Consider the following 9,764-nt stretch of genomic DNA (forward strand, 5'->3'; position numbering starts at 1 on the left):
TGTCTTTTTTTTTTTTTTTAAGTTTCATGAGGTCCCATTTGTTTTATTCTTTTTTTTTTTTTTTTTTTGGCACATGGGCTTAGTTGCTCCGCAGCATGTGGGATCTTCCTGGAGCTGGGATCGAACCCATGACCTCTGCATTGGCAGGCGGATTCTTAACCACTGCGCCACCTAGGAAACCCTGTCTTTTTGAATTATAGTTTTCTCTGGGTATATGCCCAGTAGTGGGATTGCTGGGTCATATGGTAACTCTATTTTTAGTTTTGCAAGGAACCTCCATACTGATCTCCATGGTGGCTGTATCAATTTACATTCCCACCAACAGTGCAAGAGGGTTCCCTTTTCTCCACACCCTCTCCAGCATTTACTGTTTGTAGATTTTCTGATGATGCCCATTCTAACCGGTGTGAGGTGATACCTCACTGTAGTTTTGATTTTGATTTCTCTAATAATGAGTGATGTTGAGCAGCTTTTCATGTGCCTCTTGGCCATCCGTATGTCTCCTTTGGAGAAATGCCTATTTAGGTCTTCTGCCCATTATTTGACTGGGCTGTTTGGTGTTTTGATATTGAGCTGCATGAACTGTTTATGTATTTTGGATATTAATCCTTTGTTGATTCGTTTGCAAATATTTTCTCCCATTCTGAGGGTTGTCTTTTTGTCTTGTTTATAGTTTCCTTTGCTCTGCAGAAGCTTTGAAGTTTCATTAGGTCCCACTTATTTATTTTTGTTTTTATTTCCATTCCTCTAGGAGGTGCGTCAAAAAGATCTTGCTGTGATTTATGTTAAAGAGTGTTCTTCCTATGTTTTACTCTAGGAGTTTTATATGAAAGCATCTTTAGAATCTGGAGAAATGTCAGCCTCTTCAATAAATGGTATTGGGGAAACTGGACAGCTACCTGCAAAAGAATCAAACTGGACTACCCTCTCACACCATATTCAAAAATTAATTCAAAATGGATTAAAGACTTAAGGCCTGAAGCCATAAAACTTCTAGAAGGAAACATAGGCAGTATGCTCTTTTGTTTGTTTTAAAGCATTTTATTTTTTATTTTATTTTGTTTTTTTAAAGTGTACAATTTGATATTTTTTTCTTATTAGTAATGAATATATGGCAATCCCAATCTCCCAATTCAATCCCCCCCACCCTGCTTTCCCCACTTGGTGTCCATATGTTTGTTCTCTACATCTGTGTGTCTTTTTCAGGCAGTATGCTCTTTGACATGTCTTTTTTTTTTTTTAATTTTATTTATTTATCTATTTATTTGGCTGCATTGAGTCTTTGTTGTTGCATGTAGGCTTTCTCTAGTTGCAGCAAGCAGGGGCTGCTCTTCGTTGCAGTGCATGGGCTTCTTATTGAAGTGGCTTCTCTTGTTGCAGAGCATGGGCTCTAGGTTTTAGTAGTTGCGCCATGAGGGGTCAGTAGTTGTGGGGCATGTGCTTAGTGGCACACAGGCTTAGTCGCTCCGTGGCATGTGGGATCTTCCCAGACAGGGATGGAACCCATGTCCCCTGCACTGGTGGCAGATTCTTAATCGCTGCACCACCAGGGAAGTCCCTGACATAAGTCCTAGGAATATTTTTTGGGATATGTCTCCTCAAGGCAAGGGAAACAAAGAAAAAATAAACAAATGGGACCTAATCAAACTTAAAAGCTTTTGCACAGCAAAAGAAAGTATCAGCAAAATGAAAAGGCAGCCTACTGAAAGAGAGAAGGTATTTGCAAACAATATATTTGATAAGAGGTTAATATCTAAAATGTACAAAAAATTGATACAACTCAACATCAAAAAACCAAACAACCCGATTAAAAAATGGGCAGAGGATCCGAATAGACGTTTTTCTAGAAAAGACATACTGATGGCCAACAGACACATGAAAAGATGCTCAACATCACTAATCATCAGGGAAATGCAAATCAAAACCACATTGTTATATCACCTCACACCTGTCAGAATTACCAAAAAAACAGCAAATAAGTGTTGGCGAGGATATGGAGAAAAGGGAATGCTTGTGCATTGTTGGTGGGTATGTAAATTGGTGTGGCCACTATAGAAAACAGTATGGAGGTTCCTCAAAAAATTAAAAATAGAACTACCATATGATGCAGCAATCCCACTTCCGGGTATTTATCTGAAGAAAATGAAAACACTAATTCAAAAAGACATCTGGGCCCCCATGTTCACTGCAGCATTGTTTACAATAGCTAAGACATGGAAACAGCCTAAGTGTCCACTGATGAATGAGTAAAGAAAATATGGTATATGTATACAATGGAATATTCCTCCGCCATAAAAAAAGAATGAAATTTTGCCATTTGCAACAACATGGATGGACCTGGAGGGCATTGTGCTTAGTGAAATAAGTCAGACTGAGAAAGGCATGAAAGAAAGTATGTTATCATTTATAGGTAGAATCTGAAAAAAGGAACCAACCAACCAAACGTAACTAAACAGAAACAGAGCCATAGATACAGAAAACAGGCTGTTGCCAGAGGGGAGAGGGGTGCAGGAAGGAGAGAAATAGATAAAGGAGATTAGAAGGTACAAACTTCCAGTTGCAATATAAATTAGTCATAGGTATGAAATGTACAGTGTGGGGAATAAATAATTATGTAATATCTTTGTATGGTGACAGAAGGTAACTAGGCTTGTGGTGAGCATTTTGAAACCTATATAAATATGGAATCACTATCTTGTATAACAGGAACTAACATAGTGTTGTAGGTCAATTATACTTCAAAAACAAATGGATAAACAAATCCTTAGAAAAAGAGATCAGATTTGAGGTTAGCAGAGGCAGGGATGGTGGTGGGGCCGGAGGACTTGGGTGAAGGCAGCCGAAAGTTACAGATGTTCAGTTAGAAGAGAGATAAGTACTAGAAACTGTAATGTATAACATGATAGATATAATTAATACTGCTGTATGCCACATATGAAAGTTGTTAAGAGAATAATTCCTCAGAGTTCCCCTCACAGGAAAAAATATCTTTGTTCTATTTCTTCACTTTTGTATCTATATGAGATGACAGATGTTCACTAAACTTACTGTAGTAATTATTTCATGATGTATGTAAGTTGAATCATTGTGCTATACACCTTAAAGTTACACAGTGCTGTATGTCAATGATATCTCAATAAAACTGGAAGAAAATAAATAAATAAAAACAAAGACAAAAACCCCCAAAATTTGGAGAAATGTTAGGAGTGTGTTGATTTCTTTTGAAATGGAAAGAAATAAAGAAAGAAGAGAAAGGAAGGAAGGAAGAAAGGAAGGAAGGAAGGAAGGAAGGAAGGAAGGAAGGAAGGAAGGAAGAAAGAAAAAGAAAGGGAGGGAGGGAGGAAGGAAGAAAAAACCAATACAAACTTTGAAATGCTCACAGACGCATACGTACATATCTACATCTATGTAACTATACATATACAAAGCAAATAGGCCAAATGTTAATTGTTGTATGTTGGTGATAATTATGCAGGTGTTTTTGTACTATTATTTCTACTTTTATTGTACATCTGAAAACATTTTTAAAAGGTCTTAAAAGGCCGAGGTGAGTTAATGTTGTTACCCACCACTGCCTCCCGAATACGGTCCAGATTTCTTAGCCTGGCAAGTGAGGCCTTTGACAATCTGGTGTCACTTCTTTTCCAGCTTCTCTGACTCTTTTGTCTTGATGTACTCCATACTCCAATTAAGTTAATCTTTCTTTTTTTTTTAAGAGATTTTATTTCTTTATTATTATTTTTTAAATACTTATTTTACTTACTTATTTGGTTGTGCTGGGTCAGTTGCAGCAGATAGGCTCCTTAGTTGCAGCATGCAAACTCCTAGCTGAAGCATGTATGTGGGATCCAGTTCCCCAACCAGGGATCCTACCCGGGCCCCCTGCATTGGGAACACGGAGCCTTAACCCCTGCGCCACCAGGGAAGTCCTGATCCCTATGTCTTTATCCACATTTGCCCTCCACTTTCCCTCCTTTCAGGACCAGCATAGTACTCTCCCCCTGCAGAGTCTGCTCTGAGTTCCATGCCTAGAATAATGCCCCTTTCTTGGGACTCATAGAATGTCATTGCCTTACTTTATAGTTTTTTATGTTCCTGCCATATCATCCCTACTCAAGGGTGAGTTCCTCCAGTGTGTGATCCGTACCTGTTTCATCTTTGGTATCCCTCCTGATGGTTAGCACACAGCCTAGCATATTCATTCATTTCACAAATATGAATTGGACATCTCCTATATAATCTCCAGGCTTTTGCCAAGTGTTGGGGCAGAGTAGTAAATGTACAGATAGGCTCTAGTTCCTCATGGAACATAGAGGATCTTGGGGACAGGCAGGTATTAAACCAGAAACATACCAACGAATATATACAGTATTTGCATGGAGAAAATATGTACAGTAATGATATATCTAAGGTAACATGGAGGACAACCAAAGCTCTGTGAAAGAGAATGACAGGTGTAACCTGTGTCACAGGGATAAACTCTCTTTAAGCAACTGGGGGCTGGGGAGGAGTTAGAAAAGGAAAGGTGGAGATAGTCTTTCTTGTGTGAAGACCTGAGGGGGAAAAGAGAGGCAGTACCTGAGGCAGAGGGTTTCGAGGTGGAGAGTGTAGATGTGAAAGGCTTACGAGGCCTCCTGAGGAGAGTGGGTTTTATTACAAGTACAACAGGAAGCGGACTTCCCTGGTGGTGCAGTGGTTAGGATTCCGAGCTCCGAATGCAGGGGGCCCGGGGTTTGATCCCTGGTCAGGGAACTAGATCCCACATGCATGCTGCAGTTAAGAGTTTGCGTGCCGCAACTAAGGAGCTCACGTGCCACAACTAAGGAGCCAGTGAGCCACAGCTTAGACCCAGTGCAACCAAATAAATAAAGTAATTATTTAAGAAAAAAAAAAAGTACAACAGGAAGCAATTGAAGGGATTAGGAGACCGACCCCAATTTTTGTTTAAAATGATCACTGTGGAGTCACAAGGGTGGAGAGGAGACAGCAATTAGGAAGCTTCTGCAGAGTTTTAGAAGAGAAATATTGGTGACTTGGTTGAATGTGGGGTGGCAGCAGAGACGGCGAGGAGTCGACAAGTTCTACCTATATTTTGGGGATAGAATTGATAAGACTGGGCACATGATAGTGATTCAACCAATGCTTAATCATGAACTAATTACAAGGTTTTAAAAAAATTGGTGTTTGATTTTCCCAGGAGTCATTGTTATACCTAGTCAGTAGCCAAAAACTGGATAATCTTTCATGCAGCCCTTCCTTTTTTTGTTTTTTTTGAGTTTTATTGAGATTTAATGACATGTACTATTGTATAAGTTTCATGTGTATAATGTGATGATTGATACACGTGTATATTGTAAAACGATTACCATAATAGGGTTAGTTAACACCTCCATCACCTCACATAATTACCTTAAAAAAATAGAACATTTAAGATCTACTTTCTTGGCAACTTTCAAGTATATAATACAGTATTATTAACTATTGTCCTCATGCTGTACTTTAGATGCCCAGAACTTATTCACCTTATAACTGGAAGTCTGTGCCCTTTGACCATTTTCCCCTCCATGCAGACCCTGGCAACCACCATTCTACTCTCTGTTTCTATGAATTTGGATTTGTTGTTTTTTTTTTTTGGCTTCTCCACACGGCATGTGGGATCTTAGTTCTCCGATCAGGGATCCACCCTGCAGTGGACCTCCCTGCAGTGGAAGCATGGAGTCTTAACCACTGGACCACCAAGGAAGTCCCTGAATTTGGCTTTTTAGGATTTTACATATAAGTAAGGTCAGACAGTGTTTGTCTTTCTGACTTATTTCACTTAGTCCACCCGTGTTGACACAAATGGCAGGATTTCCTTCTTTCTCATGGATGAATAATCTTCACATGTGTATGTAACATTTTCTTCACCGGTTCACCCACTGACACACACTGAGGTTGTTTCCTGGTCTTGGCTGTTGTGAATAATGTTGCAATGCAGGGTGCAGATCTCTTCGATGCACTGATTTCCTTTCCTTGGGATATATACCCAAAAGTGGTAGCTCAATTTTTAATTTTTTAGGAACTTCTATACTGTTTTCTATAGTGGCTGCACCAGTTTACATTCCCACCGACATCTATGCACCCCTTTCTTTACGGGTCCACTTGTGCTTTTTACCTGCTTTTTAACTACCCTATTTGCCTCCAATCTATCTTCCAGAATTCTCCTCACACAAGAGCAGCCAGAGGTTTTTCCCTACAATTCTTTCTGTACTCCAGTTCCCTGCTCAGTAATCCTCAACAGCCCCCTTTAACTTATAGGCTGAAGTCCCAATAACCCACCAGACCATCTAAGGCCCTTCACGACCAGGCTCAGACTTAACTTTTCTATCCCCTTGTTTTACTACTCTGTTCAGTCCAGACTGGTTTACCTGCAAATCTCCAATGCTTTGGACATTTTCGCTTTCATGCATTTTAAACATAAGATTTTTTTTATGGAAATATAATTGCTTTACACTCTTGTACCAGTTTTTGAGGTACACCAAAGTCAATCAGCTGTATTTATACACATATCCCCATATTCCCTCCCTCCCTCGACTCCCCTCCACCCTCCCTGTCCCGGCCCTCTAAGGCATCATCCATCATCGAGTTGATCTCCCTTTGCTATACAGCAACTTCCCACTGGCTATTTTACATTTGGTAGTATATATATGTCTATGCTACTCTCTCACTTCATCCCAGCTTCCTCTTCACCCCCTGCCCCCCCAACCTCGTGTCCTCCAGTCCATTCTCTGCATCTGCGTCCTTATTCTTGTCTTGTCACTGGGTTCATCAGTACCATTTTTTTTTTTTAGATTCCGTATATATGAGTTAGCATGCAATATTTGTTTTTCCAAACTTAAGATTTTTAAGAGCAGTTTTAGGCTTACAGAAAAATTGAGCAGAAAGTACAGAGAATTCTAGTATACCCCTGTCCCCACACATGCACACGTACATCCTCCCCTACTATCAATCTCCAGAGGGGTACCTTCCTTACAACCGATAATCACCCCAAGTCTATAGTTTACATTGGGGTTCGCTCTTGGTGGGGTACATTCTGAGTTTTACAAATGTATGATAACGTGTATCCACTATCACGGTATCATACAGAATAGTTTCCCTGCTCTAAAAATCCTCTGTGCTCCACCTATTCATCCCTCCCTCCTTCTCCCTGAACCCCTGTGACCACTGATCTTTTTACTCTCTCCATGGTTTTACCTTTTCCCAGAATGCCATATAGTTAAATCGTATAATATGTAGCATTTTCAGACTGGCTTCTTACACTTAGTCATATCCATTTACGGTTCCTCCATGTCTTTTTTTTTAAATTAATTTATTTATTGGCTGCGTTGGGTCTTTGTTGCTGCATGAAGGCTTTCTCTAGTTGCGGCAAGTGGGGGCTACTCTTCGCCGTGGTGCGTGGGCTTCTCATTGCGGGGGCTTCTCGTTGCAGAGCACAGGCTCTAGCCATGCGGGCTTCAGTAGTTGCGGCACGTGGCTCAGTAATTGTGGCTCTCAGGCTTAGTTGCTCTGCAGCATGTGGGAATCCTCCCAGACCAGGGATTGAACCTGTGTCCCCTGCATTGGCAGGCGGATTCTTAAGCACGGTGCCACCAGGGAAGTCCTCCTCCATGTCTTTTCATGGCTTGATGGCTCACCTCTTTCTAGCACTAATATTACATTGCCTGGATGGACCACAGTTTCTTTATCTATTCACCAACTGAAGAACAACTTGGTTGCTTCCAAGTTTTGCAGCTGTGAGGAAAGCTACAATAAACATTTTTGTGCAGCTTTTTGTGTGGACATAGTTTTAAACTCATTTGGGTAACTTTCATGCTTTTTTTTTTTTTTTTCCTCTTTTTGGTATTTTGGCCGTGCTGTGCAACATGTGGGATGATTCCCTGACCAGGGATTGAACCCGGGCCTCCACAATGAAAGCACTGAATTCTAACCACTAGGCAACCAGGGAACTCCCCCTCATGCTTTTTTTTTTTTCCCCTCTATTATTCTCCACACTGGCACTGGCTCACTCTCCAGACTTTTGCCAAATAACAGTTTAGTCTTGCAGATCTTATCAATGTAATGCAGTGCAGGTACTTGGTTTCCCAGTTTCATCCTAACTTCGTTTGTATAAGCAATACAAAAAATTCTTCTTGGAAAGAGTAATTTGTGATTTCAAAGGACCACAGTGTCTCCCTCAACTGAATTAAGCAGAAATTCAAATTCGTTTGAGTCAGATTCCCCTTGGAAGCTCATGGAGGAGTGTTCCCAGGGACACCACCTGGGAGGGGGTGAAGGAAACAGGATCAGAGGCAGATGCTGAGCTGAGGTGCACTTGCAACAGAGGACTCAGCTATGATCTGAAGTTGGGTAGATCTATTCCAGATGTGTGATCTTGAGACAAGACAGCTGGGTGCCTATTCCACAGGACTGGTCAGTCATTGCAGGCAGCGTGCGTGGAAGAAGCGGCCTTAACCCAAGGCATTTCCCTTCGGCAGAGAGCAACTCCCAGCAGGAGACAGGCTCAGGCATGAGCCATCGGCCACCAACACTTTCAGTGCTGGGGTTATGGGTACCTTGTCCTAACGAGGGGAACTTGGCAACACTTGAGGGTCCACTGCAACATTAAACCATGTTTTCCTTGGAGGTCAGGACCTATGTATGTGCTTCCCTTAACCTACATGAAGCAAACAGCAGACCTGGTAGACACTGTACTCGGTGACAGCTTGTCACCATTTTTCAGAGAGGCGCTGTGGTTATTGTCGCGCATTCATGCTTCCTCAAACGATTTTTTTTTTAATGAAATCATTTTCTGAAATTTTATATGATCATGTACTGTTTTTTTTAAAGATTTATTTTATTATTTATTTGTTTTTGGCTGCGTTGGGTCTTCGTTGCTGCGCACGGGCTTTCTCTTGTTGAGACCAGGGTCTACTCTTCATTGCAGCGCGTGGGCTTCTTATTGTGGTGGCTTCTCTTGTTGTGGATCATGGGCTATAGATGCGCAGGCTTCAGTAGTTGTGTCACTCTGGTTCAATAGTTATGGCGCACAGGCTTAGTTGCTCCAAGGCATGTGGGATCTTCCCGGAGCAGGGATCAAATCCCTGTCCCCTGCACTGGCAGGCAGATTCTTAACCACTTCACCACCAGGGACGCCCTCAAAAGATTCTTAAAGCCAGCTAGTTCTAGGTACTGCGTTGAGCAGTGGAAAAGAGCTTGGGGAATGACTTCTGTCTCGGTGGTCAGCAAGGAATGGTCTGCCTGGTGTCCCTGGCTTGCTGTCTTTGTCCTGGAGTGTGAGCTACATCCTAGCCTTTTGATCTTCCTCTTGTGTTCAAGTTTATGCAGCAGGATGATGAAATTCACTAAACTAGGAAGACACAAAAGTGAGGTAGGAACTTCTGGTACAACAAAACAGGCTCTCCAACAGAGTCTCAGGGGAGGTAATTCAACCCTCTCTTTGTGGTTTACAAGGGGAATGGTTGCTCCTCGAGAGCAAGGACCCACATTCTGTGTGTATTTTGTAGACAATCACACAGGGAGTAATTGTACATTTTTAAAGGGGGAGCTGCATGCTAACTGGGAAGAATCACATCTCTAACCCCCTAGCAGGAGGCACTATTGACTGATAGGCACTAGAGTATAGTGATCAATTACACTGACTCAGGCCCCTGACACTGACTCAGGCCCCTGACCACAAAAGCAGGGGTTCAAATCCTGCTTTTGCTAAGTGAGTGCCATCTTGGACT

The sequence above is a fragment of the Hippopotamus amphibius genome, chromosome 3, assembly GCF_030028045.1.
Source record: "Hippopotamus amphibius kiboko isolate mHipAmp2 chromosome 3, mHipAmp2.hap2, whole genome shotgun sequence".
Lineage (NCBI taxonomy): Eukaryota > Metazoa > Chordata > Mammalia > Artiodactyla > Hippopotamidae > Hippopotamus > Hippopotamus amphibius.